The sequence below is a fragment of the Electrona antarctica genome (assembly GCF_951216825.1).
Source record: "Electrona antarctica genome assembly, chromosome: 11".
NCBI lineage: Eukaryota > Metazoa > Chordata > Actinopteri > Myctophiformes > Myctophidae > Electrona > Electrona antarctica.
The window spans coordinates 47,783,035-47,802,012 of NC_136792.1; positions in this window are offsets into that span (position 1 = coordinate 47,783,035).

The following is an 18,978-nucleotide window of genomic DNA, read 5'->3' on the forward strand; positions in this document are numbered from 1 at the left end:
CCGGGTCCTTATCGAGCCCACTATCGAGCATTTGCTATTATTTTGTAGAAAGAACAGAACCTTATTTTTATTGGCCAGTTGTGAGTTTGTATGCCAATAAACAGTTCTAAGGTGTGCACACACACACACACACACACACACACACACACACACACACACACACACACACACACACACACACACGCACACACACACACACACACACACACACACACACAATATATATATGCTTATTATATTTTAATAATCTTCTCTTTATTTTAACCAACCAAGACATCCCTTTGCACTACATTTTACTATAGGCCTTATACAGTACCTTTCTAACAGACAGAGGGAACTGTTCATTGTGTACCGTCACTTTAAAAGTGAAATGTATACATCATCGTACGGCGGTGTCGCGCACCAAACATAGCCAATCTACAAGCTCACAATGCGTCTGGTTGCACCGCGTTGTGAGCTTGTAGCTCTGCAGCAGGGAGATTTGAGTTTCCCAAACGTATTATTATGAATTGGATTAATAATTTATGGCAACGTCTTACCGTGTTGTTTCGACTCATGCAGACATGCAAAGGTATCGCATTTGGGTTTAATACAATGCATTATGGACAGATGTCTATGCATTGTCGAAATGCTCCCTTTCGTGCATGCAACAACTGTGGTAGGCTACATTATTGCATTTAGCTCCCCTCTTGTCTTTTTTTTTAATGTTACCAAACTTTTCACCCGTTCCACCATACTTCCACCACGGCAAACGATGACGAACCACGCAACCACCCGTCGCGTCCAACCTCCTTTATAGCGAGCGGCCCATGACGTCAGCCGCTGCGGCTATACCCGATAAGAGGCTCGACAAGCCAAATGCTTATTGATAATCGGGTCTCGATAAATGCCGAACCGGGTTTGTAATGGACCCGATTTTCTGGCTCCATCCCTAGTCGTGTTTGTGTGTGTGTGTCGCTGCTCAACAGTGCCATCCAGCGGTATTGGCGAGGTGTTGCAGCTGTCTGTGCTGTGACATACAGACACAGAGACAGACATACATACACACATAGCTGGGTAATGGATTGATAATAGGCACCACTCAAAAAGTAATTAAAATTGTTTGTCTACAAGTCCACATTCTCGCAGAAGTAAGACCCAGCTAATAAGAGGCAATGTATTGCCACGCCCTACAGTTAAGGTGTTTGCACGCATGTTTGAAACTGCGTTTCTCGGGATGAATATCGGAGCACAGAAAAAAAGAATTGATCACGTAACGTCCAGTGTTGTGCAAATTAAGCTACATTTTTGCTGTAACTTGCCGTAGCCGAGCTACATTCATATTTGTGTACCTCGTTAAGTAGCTCAGCTACTTTTTGGGTCTTTTTTGTAGCTTGTAACTAAAAGAAACCAAGCTACAATTAGGCTACAATTCTGGGGGAAATGAATAAGGTTTTTCAGGTTTGGCCATGTGTTTGAAAACAGCAAGTGTCTGTCTCATGGCAACTGCGAGCCACCCCATGTTCAAAAGGGAATACATCCCAAAGGAACGGAAGCAAGACGTGGCGATGCGGCTTGAGAGACGAGGTGGCTGTAAAAACACCATCATCTCCAACAACAGCCGACGAGGATGTAGAGGAACAAAGGTGTGGATGATGATGGCATATCGCTTCATTTTTCCCATCCCGTCATGGTCATACCAATAAAAATATAATTAGTTATTTTCATAGTTTTTTATTTTTTTATTTTTACCCCTCGATTTTGTAACCCATTTTTTTCACCCCTGTGCCAATTATCTAATGTGATCTTGGGCTCTCTAGACACCCTCCGCCAACCTAGTCCCCATATATGTGTCCAAGTTGCTCCCTTTACACGTGACAGGGGCGAGTTTCCCTGGTTGGACGTAGCGCGTGGAAGGAACACGGTATTCCAACCAGTTCCTTTCCCCTCCATCAGGTGCCGCGGCTGGTCAGGGGGAGGCAGTTTGTTTAGAGACCAGGATTACTGCATGTTTTGTGAGTTTTCATAGTTTTGAACAAGATTGTAGATATAGTATTGTTTGTTCCAATAATTAAGGTCAGTGGGATGTACGAGTTACGTGGTTTACAGACGTACACACGTACAGAGACTTGGTGCATTTACAGTTTTGTTATTCAATTAGACGGATGGATGGACAGGCACACATGTCTAGTTCCTGTCCATAGCTACGTAGAACAGACATGCCATGTCCTGTAGGGACAATTGCTCTGCGGTTATTCATTAAAAATGACATTGTTGCTGACGTATTAAAAATACTAGAATTTCGCCGCCCTTCGGGCGGCTCATCCTAGAGTTGCGTAGCAGCGCAATATGGGGAGAAGGAAATTGCACGAGTTGACAGACTCCACTTCATGTTTCAGCTGTGTGTTTATACCCAGTATTGTGTAGAAACGGATGGGTTATTATTTATTATTATGTGTTGTTGCGCGCCCACACACACACACGCACACGCACACGCACACGCACACGCACACACACACACTCACTGTAAATATGACAGTTGCATGGATGCAAAGTAGTGGTTGATGTCTGGACAGGCATGCTGTTGGTGTTGTGCATGGTGAGATGTGTGCAAACGGTGTGGTTTGGTAGGAGAAGGCGGACAAAGGATGGGGTGTTGCGCTGTCTATTAGGGTGGCAGGATATTCAGGAATCTGATCTCACAGCCTATATACAGCCTAGAGGTTAGCTGCAGACAGACAGACAGACATGCATGGCCGAATGCAATATCTCAGCTTGCCAGGCCGAGATAATATATGTGTTATTTCGACAAACTGCTGTTATCATGAATCACACAGCATGGCGTTGCATTCAAATCATTGTCCTGAGTCATCCATCCTCCTACGCAGTGTACGCAGAGCATTATTACAGGCTCCACAGCCCCCAAAGCGTGCATAAGTGCAGATCTTTGATAACCACTCGTCTTCCTGTGACAGCAGAGGAGGCTAAGTGTACCGACAGAACTTCAGCAGTTCAGTGCTGATGATGAGTTGTATAAAGTAAACTTAAGGACTGATATCACACAGTCCAGGCTACAGATAAGGACTTTAGCTTTGCACATTATTGCACGTAGCCCGAAAGGCACTTTCATGTGATAGCAAAATAAATGCATTTAATAGTCGTGTATGGTGTGTGTGGTTCAAGACTGCATTGAAAGTCCATGTATGCAGCAGCGTTGTTTTTCAATTGGCCTCGATCGGCGCATAAACGTGTCAAACACTTTCAAATAGTCAATTTGAATTAGAACTTAATTGTATTGTTTTTCCATTATTGTTGAACCTATTAATTTATTTGTGTATTAGGCAACTTATTCTTTTTTCAATTTACAATTTAGGCATTTAGCAGACGCTCTTAACACCCTTGACGCCAGCCATGGCCATAACCCGCGGCACCGCGGGTTATAATAATTACCCTTTGATGGCCAAACCCGCGGCGCTGCGGGTAATCGCTTTATATCAAAATCCACCATCAGAAGCAAAACACATACCTCTACTGTGCCCAGGTTGCTAGGCAGGTTGCTATGTTCCTCCAAGCACAAGGCAAAATGCGCACACACAAGGCAAAATGCGCGAACGTCCGGCGTTCAGATGAGTAGAGTGATTTTTCATCCCATTGCGGCCGACATACTATACCGTTTCTGGTGAAAGATAAACAACATGGCCAGCTGCTAGACTGCAAAGTGCTTTCGGTTTCGTCACATGTTTCTATGTCAGTCGTTATTCGATTTTTCAAAAATAGCAGACCTACAAGCTCGTAGTGCGCCACTCGGTGGCGCGCTATGAGCTTGTAGATCTGCTATTTTCCAATAGCTAAATCATAACGTAATGCTAACACCAAAAGGGGTTCCCGCCCCAAAATGGGTTAATGCTTCTAAAGAGAGATCGGACTTACTAGCGCGATGCCGTAATGATGAGATTTGGCTTCACGGTTTTGGGGGAAAGGGATTTTCAGAATAAAATCTCCCTCATCTGCTTGGCACTTGCAGCGCCTATATTCTGAAAGAACTTCACAACAATATAGAACTTTGGGGGAATGCCATAGCACGCCATCAGTCTCTCTCTACCAATTGGTGACATGTATAGCCTCTCAGAACCCAAAACGTGGAATGTTTCGTCGTCGTTGGATAAGATTTTGTCCACAATTCCATGCTGTATTGATGTTGGTACCGTTAGTACCAACAACATCAATACACCTGATGACGCCTGATGGAATTATAATTAAGATAAAACCAATTATAAGGCTCGAAGACCAATTTGATACAACTCGAAGTGTTGCCGCCTGAAAATCTAAAGTGAAGAAAAGTAATGTGACTGAGACATGTTCAGGGATTAAGTCCCAGACATGAATGTACGGCAATAAATTATAATAACAGTATAATCTAAGAAGGTTACAGAAAGACAAATTACTTAACTTCAGAAAGGCAAGCTGGGAGAATCACGTAGGCAGAGCGGTCCCAGACAGAGGGCACCGAAGCAGGAGAGGAACCGTCGTTCGGACAGACAACAGGAGGGGGAAGGGGGGGTGGATCTGTGGAGGACCGTTCAAACTTCATGCTTCGTCCGTTCGTCCACAGATCCGCGGCTTGTATGTTCCCAAAAATGGGGAGGATCGGTTCCAGAACTGAACATGCATCGACGAAACCACTGCTCCAAAAATATGACTATGGACTTTGTTCTTCCGGCAGAAAAAAAATAAAAATGAAAATGGGGATGGGGGCTGGTTCCTTTTGTCGGAGGAGCTAATTAAATAAATTAGACTTATACTCGGAAAAAGACGGTTCGAATAGGACCAATTTGATGGAATTATAATTAAGATAAAACCAATTATAAGGCTCGAAGACCAATTTGATACATTAATTGTCAAGATAACAGATAAGGGAAGGCCAATTAGTTGCATATAAAATGCAGAAGGGACAATTAATGATTCACAATTAGCTTTAACAGGATTACTTTAAGCAGGAAATACTCTTTTAGAAAAATACCTTTAAGTACCCAATAAAAAGATGAAACCACCAGGAAGAAGGATTGTCCAGTCAGCAGAATATGATTAATGTCTATTCATTTTCAGATCAGAGAGACAAACTGCACAGGGTTCTCTCGAACAATTCATTTCACAGGCATTAATACTGTAGAATACGTCAATTGTTGATACACATTCATTGGCTGAATAGACAGTTAATTTCCACTATGCCACGCTGGCACTGGTTGTCAAGCGCTCATTGGACCAGCACATGGATGATGAGACTGATATCGGGACAGCTTTCTTGGTTCCGTCATTGAGGGCCTGCATAAACCGGGAAAGCACAGAGGCTGGCGTTGCTATGGCAACCTGAAGATAACATTTCTTCCCGGCTAGCTGTGAACTCTTAACAGAGAGAAATGCTCTCTCTCACTAGGCCCCAAGGCCACACTGATATCGAAGCAGCTGCATGTAAACTAAAATCAAAACAGCACACTACAGTATGGTGACTTTTGTGGCTACAGGCAGACAGTATGGAGACTGACTAAGATATAAAATCTGAAGGTGGCGTCAGGAAATCCATAATATATATGATATAATAATATAAAGGATAATATAGGTCTGAGATGATTAGGCCTGTGGATGGTGACATGACATAAATAGGATAAGGAGAACAACCCAGAGTAAACAGGCAGTAGGCTAGGAGTACTGATGACAAAAGGGCAAGATGACAAAATATGAACACGGTCTGGGCCAAAGGGAAATTGACAATTCCATCCACCCAACTCCAAAATTATCTATCAACGCCCACCAGGAGTGATTGCATCAAGGGTTTGCAGCCGTGGGAGAAAGAAAGGCTCCTGGGACTGGACTGTGAGTAGCAGAGGAGGTAGCGGGGGGGGGGGGGGGGGGGGGGGAGGGGGTTGTAATTGGACTGTGCTGCATCATTAAGCCATTTAGACCTGAGGACGCATCTGTGTCACCTTATATAGCTTTAGTTTTAACAACTTCAACCATTATTTTAAACTTTAGCTGTTGAAAAATAGCAGATCTATACAAGCTCATAGCAGAGCACCGAGTGCTGCGCTATGAGCTTGTAGATCTGCTTTTTTTTAATTTTTTATGTGTGCAAATCTTTGACTATATATTCTTCCCCAGTGAACGTTTTTAACTCAAATCTTTACTTCTGGGAGGTCCCTGGAACAAAATATTTGAGATGGAGGTCAGTGGTCAAAATTAGACGAATAACAGTCTAAGTCCACACTATTGATCCATAATGTATAAATGATAGATAAGGGTTCAGGACAACGAGGCCTTTTCGTGGAGGGGTCAGTCTGAAATTTGGACTTAGATGTTTTTCGTCTGTGGTACTCAAATAGTGACAGAAAACTGTCATGATTTAGAAGACATTATTTTGTAGAATCAACCTCAGGTCATTTTGGGCGGGAACCCCTTTTGGTGTTAGCATTATGTTATGCGTTAGCCATTGAAAAATAGCAGATCTACAAGCTCATAGCGCGCCACCGAGTGGCGCGCTACGAGCTTGTAGGTCTGCTATTTTTGAAAAATCGAAGAACGACTGAAATAGAAACATAGCTTTTTCAGAAAAATGGCTCATTTTAGATCAAGGGCCGGACTGGATAAAATACGACTTAACCCATTTTGACCCGACCTCGACATTTTTTTAAAAATCTTCTAAATCCTCCAGTTTTCTGAAATAAATATTTTCACGATTTTTCAAAAATAGCAGACCTACAAGCTCGTAGCGCGCCACTCGGTGGCGTGCTATGAGCTTGTAGATCTGCTATTTTTCAATAGCTAAATTATAACATAATGTTTAAAACACCAAAAGGACGAGTTGTGCATTATGTGAAGGCATGTGCATGTTGCCTTAATTCTTGTGGTCTTGTGTGTCTCCGTTTCTGCACTTAATTCATTTTGTTTCTTATGAAGAAAATTGCTTAGCAAGTGTAACCCAGGTCATGGAAACTGGTTACTAATGAAGAAATGGAGCAAGTCTACCTAACTTGATTTCCCCCTGTCATGCTGCTGACAAATAGTCAGCCAAGGCCATGGAGACTGACAGGTGAATTTCACCCAATCAGACGACACACCTCAACTGCTTGCCCCGCCCTTCTCTTCTCCCCAGTCTCACACAGAAGCTGCACTGCACTGAAGAAGTCCCCCATGACAGAGAGAGAGAGGCACAGAGCCCAAACAGATCAATAATTAGAACAATAAATAAGCTTAAAGCTAGAAAAGACAGCACACACACCTTGCCCATCAACTGAGGGCTGAGAGTTTGTTCTGCTAAACATTGGTGAGTTGCTACAAACTTTGTTAGCTAAGCTAGTAGCCATGATGTTTAGCTAAGCCTGTAGCCATGATGGTTAGCCATGAGAGTTAGCAGCTAATTGGCTAGAGCCACCATGTTATTCCAATGCTTTTCATGTTTGGCTAGCAGTAACACATTGTTCCAAGCTAACCTACCTGGTTAATTATATGGAATATAGTTTGAACAGAACTACTTTCTGTCATCAATGTAGATGGCCGTGTGTTGCTTTTATTTAAGTTTTGTACATTTTGTTACATTTTAGCCTTTGATAAAATAGGCTGCTAAGTAAAGGATACTTTCCACACCTTTCATTTCCTAGCTGTGTGTGACTGTGTGCTGGGGGTAGCTGCAGCATCACCATTCCTGGTGATTGAGAGCACTTTATTTGCATACCATTGGTGAGAAAAGCACTTTTGTTACAATGCATTTTATTTAAATGAGAATGTATTTTATTTTCATACTGAAAGAAGTTTGTTGTATATTATTTTAATTAATTGAAACACACTGAACGGAAACACTGTAAAGAATTACTGTTAATTATAGTTCTTCATGCTGTCCTGTATGCATGCCATACAGGTCAGGTTTTTTGGATGAGGCCAGAGTTTAGGTCTACCAAGGATGGCGAGCGACTAACCCAGGAGGATTGCATGCGAAGACCATCTTTGATTTTCCTTGGAGACATACTCTGCATCAAGTCTGTGTGTTCTATCAGTGTGGTAGGACAGAACTGAGCACAATCACAGAACTTGAACACTACAAAGTGAACACTGCACAACATCCATTGCACATCACTACTACACCTCACAGTGTGGTTGGACTGTCATAGACTCACTCACATACAGTACACACCTGTGTGGTCCATATTGGGTTTATTGACTGAAGTGTGTGCATTGATGTATACTGTGTTTTGAATTGAAGGTAATTGTAATTTCATTCTGTATTGGGATTAAGAGTTCATGGATCCATAGTTCATATAAATACTTACCATACAGTTAAAAGGATATTTACAATTTAAAAAAGATATCTATAGTTAAAGGATACTAACTAAAAAGATACTTACCAGGGTGCACCCGAGGATAAAAACCAGTAGATCATAAAACTAGATTAAAACCCATAGGTTCAAACCCATAGGACCTGTAGAATAAATTAAAGGGTACTTCACCCAAAATATTTAAGGGTTTAACTTGAAAGATAATAGTGATCTAATCACTGACGTCAAGAGGTGACTACAAGTTACGCACTATCTGAGCTCATTATTGTTGTTTACTGTTGTCTATGTCTGTATGTGTGTTTTTGGTACCATTCAATTTATTTACTATTTTCTATAATACAAGCCGGCCGTTCTTTATTACATGCTACATACTGGTGTGGTCTCATTTCAATCATTTTACTCTTTTATGCTCCCAGAGCCGAACCTAACTGAATACTAGTCCAGATTTAATACTTTATTGTTCTTGGTCATACGTCCATTATACAAAGGTATTACCGGTACACTTGTTACATAAAATTTGGCGAGCTAGCCAGGAGCATTGTGGGTAATTTAAGGCCAAACAAGATAACCGGTATTGATAACAAAAATAAATAACAAAATAACTAGACTTATTTTGAAGCCCGGTCAAAATGGAAATAGTTATGAGTGAAATGGTCAAAATCCCTAACTCAGTCATAGTTAGTGAACTTAGTGGGCCCATCAGTGTAGAATTTGATCAGGAAGTCACTGAACACTTGCAAACTCATGGCAAAATTAACCGTATACTCCCCATTGAAGATAAAGCATCTCCATTTCATGGGCAGTTAATTTATGAGTTTGAGTCTGGCGCATCCATGGAGTCACTTCAGCCCTTGTTGCCCCTTGCTTATATTAGCCCCAGCAGAGAAGATGTCACATACGAAGTGAAGGCCTTAGCTTCTGTGTACACTCCTACAGCAAGCAGTAGTGCCACCAGTACTTACCTTGATGAGCTGCAAGAAATAGCCAAGCTAAGTGGGCAATCATTTGAAGAACTGCTCAGAGGAGAGCTTGCTAAACTTACCACATCTGCTGCTTCACCTAAGAGTAACAACAAGGACGGAGAAAGTGAATCCCCAAGGCCAGACCCAACACAGACCTCGGTTCATTTGACCTCCGCGCCGCTACAGGCTGCCACACTCCAACCCAGCCTTGAGTCTACGAGTTCAGTTGATCTAACTTCCACGACTGGTGCAAGTTCACAACCCAGTGTCACCGATCAGACATCAGTTCCATTCCCCACTATGAAACCTCAGCCACGTGCTGCACCGACTCAACTTCAAAACCTGACCAATGACAACGCATCACCTGTCCAAGCACAGGTTGACTCAAAGACAATTCAACACCTCAGTAAAACTGACATGAACCCTCCTGGCGTACAGAGGGTCATCGTTGAACACATAGTGAGAAGCCAAGAAGCTGCATCGCATCATCTTGCTCCTTCACGTCTCAGAGTTTTTTCAGGCAGATCTCCCCGTCCAACCAACGAGGTTGACTATGACACATGGCGTACCAACGTTGAACTGATGATGAATGACCCAGCTATTTCAGACCTGCATCGGTCTAGGAGAATACTCGACAGTCTGCTGCCGCCAGCTACTGAAGTCACCAAGCACTTGGGTCCACAAGCATCCCCCGCAGCTTATCTCGAGTTGCTAGATTCTGCTTATGGAACAGTAGAAGATGGAGATGAGCTCTTTGCCAAGTTCCTGACTACGTTCCAAGACCCAAATGAAAAGCCCTCAAGCTACTTACACAGGTTGCAGGTAGTCTTGAGTACAGCAGTGAGAAGAGGTGGCGTATCTGCCAGCGAAGTCAACAGACTTCTCCTTAACCAGTTCTGCAGAAATTGCTGGGATAATGCACTTCTAGCTGACCTCCAGCTGAAGCACAGAAAGAACAACCCCCCTTCCTTTGCAGAGTTGCTGTTGCTCCTTCGCACAGAAGAGGATAAGCATGCTGCAAAGGAAACTCGCATGAAGAAACACCTTGGTGCCTCCAAGCAACGTATCACGTCACATCTACAGAGTGCATGTGCCTATACGGATTCCAATGAGACTGAACAGTTGAAGAAGCAAGTTGCTGCTCTTCAAAGTCAACTCACAAACTTGAAGAAAGCAAAGACTGAAAAGAAGGACAAATCAGCTAATTCCAAAGTAGCTGCAGACAAAGAACGAACTACGAAAGGCAAGAGTCAAAGGCCTGAGAAGCAGCCAACCTTGAGCCGTAAGTCAATCAAGCCCCGGCCATGGTACTGCTTCCAGTGCGGTGAAGATGGGCACATTAAACCATCATGTGACAATGAGCCAAACCCTTCACTTGTCGCAACCAAGAGGAAGCTACTTCAAGACAGGCAACTTCAGTGGGAAGCTCAACCCGCTTCATCGGATGAGGATCAGTTAAACGACTAGCAGCCCCTGTTGAGGGACAAATAGGAGCTGCAGGTGATGAGACCCGTCCCACCGTAACCAAACAGAAAGCCTCACTGAAAAGTGCCCATACTAAATACAAACCCATGAAACTTCCCAGAGGTTTAGTTGGAACAAAGTATACTGCCCAAGTCACCATTGCAGACCAAGAAGTGAACTGTCTCTTAGACACAGGGTCTCAAGTTACAACAGTCCCCCTGTCGTTCTATGAGCAACACTTGTCGAGTCAAGCCATTAAGTCCCTGTACAACCTCCTCGGAGTTGAAGGAGCTAATGGACAAGATGTCCCTTACCTGGGATACGTTGAACTGAGCATAACCTTTCCTAAGGAGTTTGTAGGGGTTGATACAGAAGTGCCAACCTTAGCATTGGTTGTACCCAAACTCCGTGCTGAAGATCAAGTTCTAATTGGCACCAACACCCTTGATGTCCTCTACACTGATTATGCTCAGAAGACACCCGCCCCACCCCAGCCTACCTCATTTGGCTATCGTGCAGTTTTAAAACTTCTCCAGCTCAGACAACAACAAGCTGAAGATGGAAATTTGGGATTGGTGAGACTACAAGGAAAAATGCCAGAAGTTGTTCCAGCCGGCCAGCAAGTGGTTCTCAACGGATGTATCAGTGTTCGTGGCTCCCAGGCTGACAAATGGGCCATCCTTGAATCCCCCTCAATGTCCTCCTTGCCAGGCGGCCTACTTGTGTCCAGCTGCCTGTTCACCCTCCCAACTGCCAGACACCACACCCAGCTGCCTGTGGTGATAAAAAATGAGTCGGGGCATGACATTACCATTCCCCCAAAAACGGTGCTGGCTGAAGTGAATACTGTTCAGCAAGTAATTCAGAAAGGACCTGCAGCAGCTGACCCCAGCCCTGCAGATAAGCCAGACAGACCTGAATTGAAATTCGACTTTGAAGATTCTCCCATATCCACTGAGTGGAAAGAGCGAGTGACCAGCAAACTGAACTCAATGCCTGAAGTGTTTGCACACCATGACCTCGACTTCGGTCACACCGACAAGGTCAAACACCGCATAAAGCTCAGTGACGAGACTCCTTTCAAGCAGCGAGCAAGACCTATACACCCCCAAGACCTTGAGGCCGTTCGAAAACACCTTCAGGAGCTGTTGAGTTCTGGTGTCATTCAAGAGTCGGAGTCTCCCTTCTCATCGCCAATCGTCGTAGTGAGGAAGAAGAATGGTGACGTAAGACTCTGCATTGACTACCGCAAGCTCAACCTACAAACTATCAAGGATGCATATGCTCTGCCCCACCTAGAAGACGCCTTCTCCACCCTAAGTGGGTCGAAGTGGTTCACCGTGCTTGATCTCAAATCTGGTTACTACCAGATTGAGATGGAGGAAGAAGACAAGCAGAAAACCGCATTCGTCTGTCCCCTAGGCTTCTGGGAGTTTTGTAGGATGCCTCAAGGAATCACCAATGCGCCATCTACGTTTCAACGCTTGATGGAGCGTTGTATGGGTGACATCAATCTGAAAGAGGTCTTGGTCTTTATAGACGACCTAATTGTCTTTTCAGAGACATTGGAAGAGCATGAGAGCAGACTGCTTCGAGTACTGTCACGTCTGAAGGAATATGGCCTTAAGTTGTCACCAGAAAAATGCAAGTTTTTCCAGACTTCTGTTCGATATCTGGGCCACATCGTCTCCCGAGATGGAGTAGAGACGGACCCAGAGAAGATAAAAGCCCTTTCAACCTGGCCAGTTCCCTGTACCCTTAAGGAATTGAGGTCCTTTCTAGGCTTCTCCGGGTACTACAGGAGATATGTCCAGGATTACTCGAAAATAGTCAAACCTCTAAATGACTTGACCTCCGGTTATCCACCACTCCGGAAAGGTTCCAAACCAACAAAGGAGCAGACTGCCAAGTACCACAATCCTAAAGAGCCCTTCGGCAGTCGTTGGACAATCACCTGCCAGCAAGCTTTTCAAACCGTCATTGACAAGCTCACATCCGCTCCTGTACTGGGTTTTGCTGACCCCAAGCTGCATTACATCCTTCACACCGATGCAAGTACCACTGGGCTAGGAGCAGCCTTATACCAGGAACAAGAGGGGAGGATGCGAGTCATTGCGTTTGCCAGCAGAGGGTTGTCACGGAGCGAGTCCAGGTATCCAGCTCACAAGCTTGAATTCTTGGCGCTCAAATGGTCTGTTACCGAGAAATTAAAGGACTATCTGTATGGCTGTCCGTTCACTGTGGTCACTGACAGTAACCCTCTGACGTACCTTCTCACAACTGCGAAGCTTGATGCCACAAGTTACAGGTGGTTGGCAGCCCTGTCAACTTTCTCTTTCAAACTTCAGTATCGTGCTGGAAAGCAAAACCAAGATGCTGACGGTCTCTCAAGACGTCCCCATGGTGGGCTGTCAGACGACTTAACATCACAGAAGGAGCGAGAGCGCATACAGCAGTTCACACGACACCATCTAGCAGACCCCGAGATTGTACAAGCCATCTGCGAAAGGCATCTCATCTGCCAAAGAACAGACGATGATTCTGACGATATTGACCCCGGTATCACTCTGGTTGAGTCTCTTGCCATCTCTGCAGATGCCATACCAAGCAGCTTTGAACAAGAAAGTTCCTCTGTCATCCCTCATTTCTCAAGCGAGGAAATAAAGGAGAAGCAGAGAGCAGATCCCAGCATCAGAGAGATCATCTATCAGCTCGAGACTGGAGAGAAGCCCCCTCCTACTGCTAGAGCTGAGCTCCCCGAACTTCCACTCTTGTTGCGGGAGTGGAATCGTCTGGAGTTGAGGAGCGGAGTCTTGTATAGACGGAAGCAAGACGGAGCTCATCAATCTTACCAACTTGTCTTACCAGAGGAGCTGCGGCCCCTTGTGTTGACAAGTCTCCACAACGACATGAGCCACATGGGAATTGATCGTACTCTCGACCTTGTGAGATCCCGTTTCTATTGGCCCAAGATGGCATCCGCTGTGGAAACCAAGATCAAGACTTGCAACCGCTGTGTTCGACGTAAAACCCAGCCAGAGAGAGCCGCTCCCTTGGTCAACATCAAGACCAGCAGACCATTGGAGTTGGTCTGTATGGACTACCTTTCTCTGGAACCGGATAGGAGTAACACGAAAGACATACTCGTGATTACCGACCACTTTACGAAGTACGCAGTGGCAATACCAACTCCGAACCAGAAGGCAAGGACTGTTGCCAAGACCCTCTGGGACCATTTTATCATCCATTATGGTTTCCCAGAACGGCTCCACAGTGATCAAGGTCCGGACTTTGAGTCCAAAACCATCAAGGAACTGTGCGAGCTCGGAGGAATCAGAAAGGTCAGAACAACTCCCTATCATCCGAGAGGTAATCCTGTTGAGCGGTTCAACCGGACCCTCCTGCAGATGTTAGGAACTTTAGAGAGTGAAGACAAAACCCACTGGCGGGATTTCGTAAAGCCTCTGGTTCATGCGTATAATTGTACCAGGAACGATACTACTGGCTTTACCCCGTATGAGCTGATGTTTGGCAGACAGCCCAGACTACCAGTCGACCTAGCCTTTGGTCTGCCTGTCCACAAACAAAAGAAGTCACACTCACAGTATGTGAGAGATCTTAAAAGTAATCTGGAGGAGAGTTACAGAGTTGCCACTCGTAATGCCCTCAAGACAGCGGAGAGAAACAAGAAACGGTTCGACAAACGAGTTACCGAATCCACTCTTGAAGTTGGCGACCGAGTCCTGGTCCGAAGTGTTCGCCTACGTGGTAAACATAAGCTAGCGGACAAGTGGGAATCCGATGTCTACAAAGTTGTAAAGCGTGCCGGTGATCTGCCTGTATATACAGTCAAGCCTGAGACCAAAGACCGCCCACTGCGCACCTTACATCGTGACCTGCTACTGCCTTGTGGGTTCCTACCAGCAAGTGAACCTGAAAAACCTGTCGCACCGAAGCCTGTCCGTAAACCTCGTACACGGCAGACTCCTGGTTCTGATGATGCAGAAACGAGTAGTGTTGCAGATATGGAAACACCCTGTGTTATTGACGAGGATGAAGATATCCCTGTTCCTGTCCACCGGTTTACAGATCTGCGGATCCCAGAGCCAGTTACATTCACTAAGGTGTATGAAACTCGTGGATGGAAGTCAAAGCAAGCTCCTTGTGCTGATGCTGAAGAAGAGCAGCCAGGATCAGATCTAGACCCTACTACTTCATGTCCTTCTGTTGAACTGACTCCTGTGGATGAAGAGGCCCTTGATAATGTTCCAGTCGATGATGAAGTACACAACTTACCTGACGAAGACAACCTACCTGAATTAGACAACTTACCTGAAGAAGACATCTTGTCTGAGAGAGACTACTTACCAGAGGATCCACCTGGAGAAGAAACAACTGAAAATGACACACCACCTGATCTAGACTTGCCTGATTGTAACTCACCTGATACTGTTCCACAATCCATGGAGGAAGTCCCTACCATCATGGATGAAGTGTTACCTGTATTGTCTGACATGTCAGAGTTGAGTGAAGAGGAGACACCCGAAGAGGAGAAACCTGAAAAGGAAAGACCTGAAGAGGAGAACCCTGAAGAGGAAAATTCTGAAAGTGAAGAAGTGAGAACGAATGTACCTGACACAGTTACTGTTGAGTCCACTCCAGTTGATGCTGAAACTGCTGAAGCAGATGCAGTTACAGACACAGTGGAGAAAGCTGAATGTCCTGTCCGTCGTTCTGCTAGGATACAGCGAAGGCAAGAGAGAAATCAGATTAATAATTTCTCAGTGATTCAATCACTTTTTCAAGGCCTCAGTAATGCCTTTACAAGATTGTTGGATGGAGATGACCACATGTCCCTGACATCCCCCAACGTGTTGATCAGTCAGCCATTAAGATGTAACGGATGCAACGGGACGTGCACTAATTCAAGAGGGGAGGATGTAACCCAGGTCATGGAAACTGGTTACTAATGAAGAAATGGAGCAAGTCTACCTAACTTGATTTCCCCCTGTCATGCTGCTGACAAATAGTCAGCCAAGGCCATGGAGACTGACAGGTGAATTTCACCCAATCAGACGACACACCTCAACTGCTTGCCCCGCCCTTCTCTTCTCCCCAGTCTCACACAGAAGCTGCACTGCACTGAAGAAGTCCCCCATGACAGAGAGAGAGAGGCACAGAGCCCAAACAGATCAATAATTAGAACAATAAATAAGCTTAAAGCTAGAAAAGACAGCACACACACCTTGCCCATCAACTGAGGGCTGAGAGTTTGTTCTGCTAAACATTGGTGAGTTGCTACAAACTTTGTTAGCTAAGCTAGTAGCCATGATGTTTAGCTAAGCCTGTAGCCATGATGGTTAGCCGTGAGAGTTAGCAGCTAATTGGCTAGAGCCACCATGTTATTCCAATGCTTTTCATGTTTGGCTAGCAGTAACACATTGTTCCAAGCTAACCTACCTGGTTAATTATATGGAATATAGTTTGAACAGAACTACTTTCTGTCATCAATGTAGATGGCCGTGTGTTGCTTTTATTTAAGTTTTGTACATTTTGTTACATTTTAGCCTTTGATAAAATAGGCTGCTAAGTAAAGGATACTTTCCACACCTTTCATTTCCTAGCTGTGTGTGACTGTGTGCTGGGGGTAGCTGCAGCATCACCATTCCTGGTGATTGAGAGCACTTTATTTGCATACCATTGGTGAGAAAAGCACTTTTGTTACAATGCATTTTATTTAAATGAGAATGTATTTTATTTTCATACTGAAAGAAGTTTGTTGTATATTATTTTAATTAATTGAAACACACTGAACGGAAACACTGTAAAGAATTACTGTTAATTATAGTTCTTCATGCTGTCCTGTATGCATGCCATACAGGTCAGGTTTTTTGGATGAGGCCAGAGTTTAGGTCTACCAAGGATGGCGAGCGACTAACCCAGGAGGATTGCATGCGAAGACCATCTTTGATTTTCCTTGGAGACATACTCTGCATCAAGTCTGTGTGTTCTATCAGTGTGGTAGGACAGAACTGAGCACAATCACAGAACTTGAACACTACAAAGTGAACACTGCACAACATCCATTGCACATCACTACTACACCTCACAGTGTGGTTGGACTGTCATAGACTCACTCACATACAGTACACACCTGTGTGGTCCATATTGGGTTTATTGACTGAAGTGTGTGCATTGATGTATACTGTGTTTTGAATTGAAGGTAATTGTAATTTCATTCTGTATTGGGATTAAGAGTTCATGGATCCATAGTTCATATAAATACTTACCATACAGTTAAAAGGATATTTACAATTTAAAAAAGATATCTATAGTTAAAGGATACTAACTAAAAAGATACTTACCAGGGTGCACCCGAGGATAAAAACCAGTAGATCATAAAACTAGATTAAAACCCATAGGTTCAAACCCATAGGACCTGTAGAATAAATTAAAGGGTACTTCACCCAAAATATTTAAGGGTTTAACTTGAAAGATAATAGTGATCTAATCACTGACGTCAAGAGGTGACTACAAGTTACGCACTATCTGAGCTCATTATTGTTGTTTACTGTTGTCTATGTCTGTATGTGTGTTTTTGGTACCATTCAATTTATTTACTATTTTCTATAATACAAGCCGGCCGTTCTTTATTACATGCTACATACTGGTGTGGTCTCATTTCAATCATTTTACTCTTTTATGCTCCCAGAGCCGAACCTAACTGAATACTAGTCCAGATTTAATACTTTATTGTTCTTGGTCATACGTCCATTATACAAAGGTATTACCGGTACACTTGTTACACAAGCATACCTTTTATGATTGGTATTACTTGTAATTGGTATTACAGTGATAGACATGAAAGTTGTGATGGCACACAAAACATTAAACAATGCCCTATAGTTGTTTATGTTCGTAGCGCCAACCTTTCCATGAATAAATCATTTGAAATGGAACATTAGCAGACACTGATGTGGAAATAACAAATCAGTGTTCACTATATCAACGGGTTTCTGAAACTCTTCCCAGCAAAACGACTCCGAGCCTCATCTCCAAGCTCCTCTTGGATTCTGAATATCTGGTTGTACTTGGTCAAAAGCTCAATGGCTGTATTTATAGTAAGTAAGTTCTAAGTTCACAGTAGAGACAGACAGGAAACAGAGAGAGAGAGAGATAGATGGGGAGAGTTAAGCCCTAACCACACCAAAGGGTCACCACCATGCAACTCCTTGGTTCCAAACGGTTGCAAGGAGTTAACGCTAAAACTGTCTTGACCCTTTGGTGTGGTTTGGGCCATTGAATTCCATGCGTTGAATCACTAGGGTCTACGTGGGTCAACGTGCAACAAGACATATCACACCGCAGGGACAACGCTAAAACCGTATTGAACCTTTGGTGTGGTTAGGGCTTTACATGCAGCATTTGTACACTCTCAGAGATACAGACCCATAAGGGTAAATGGTAAAATGGTGTATTTATATAGCGCCTTTATCCAAGGCGCTTTACATAGATTGTGCATTACATTCACCCATTCACACACACATTCATACACCGATGGGGCGGAAGCCATGCAAGGTATCAACCAGCACATCGGGAGCAATTTGGGGTTCAGTGTCTTGCCCAAGGACACTTTGACATGAGGAGCCGGGATTCGAACCACCGCCCCATGGATCATTGGACGACCTGCTCTACCTCTTGAGCCACAGTCGCCCCGCAAGGGCCCATTAGGTTCCAAACTATCATTTAGCTGGGGACCCCCTGGAACTGACTCAAGGACCCCACTTTGGGAACCACTGCCATACAGGGTGTCAACAAATGCTACAAATATCGCCGTTTGTTATAACATCCATGTGTCATGAAAGCAACGTCCAATCATACACAAACTGGCATTGCATGTTCTGGGGCCTCTATACGGAGCACAGCTGCAAGACATCCCCTATGATTTATAGCTGCGCTCTGCAGTTCTATTCACACCACAAGGGTGAATAGTTGCAACATATGTCATACAAGCTTTACAATATTTCCCCTGCAGCTTCCTCATGTCCTAATGTCTACAACCCACGACCGACACACAGCCGTGTGGGTAGGCAAACCAGCCTAGTGGTGGAGATCCGCCAAACGTTTCTAGGTGTTGGATGCAGACATTCTCTCCCCTGCCACAAACTACATGATGTTTGAAACCCCATCTCTACAGGGATTAAGGTCAAGGTCAAGTTTATTTGCATGTCCCAAAACTATTCATGTTA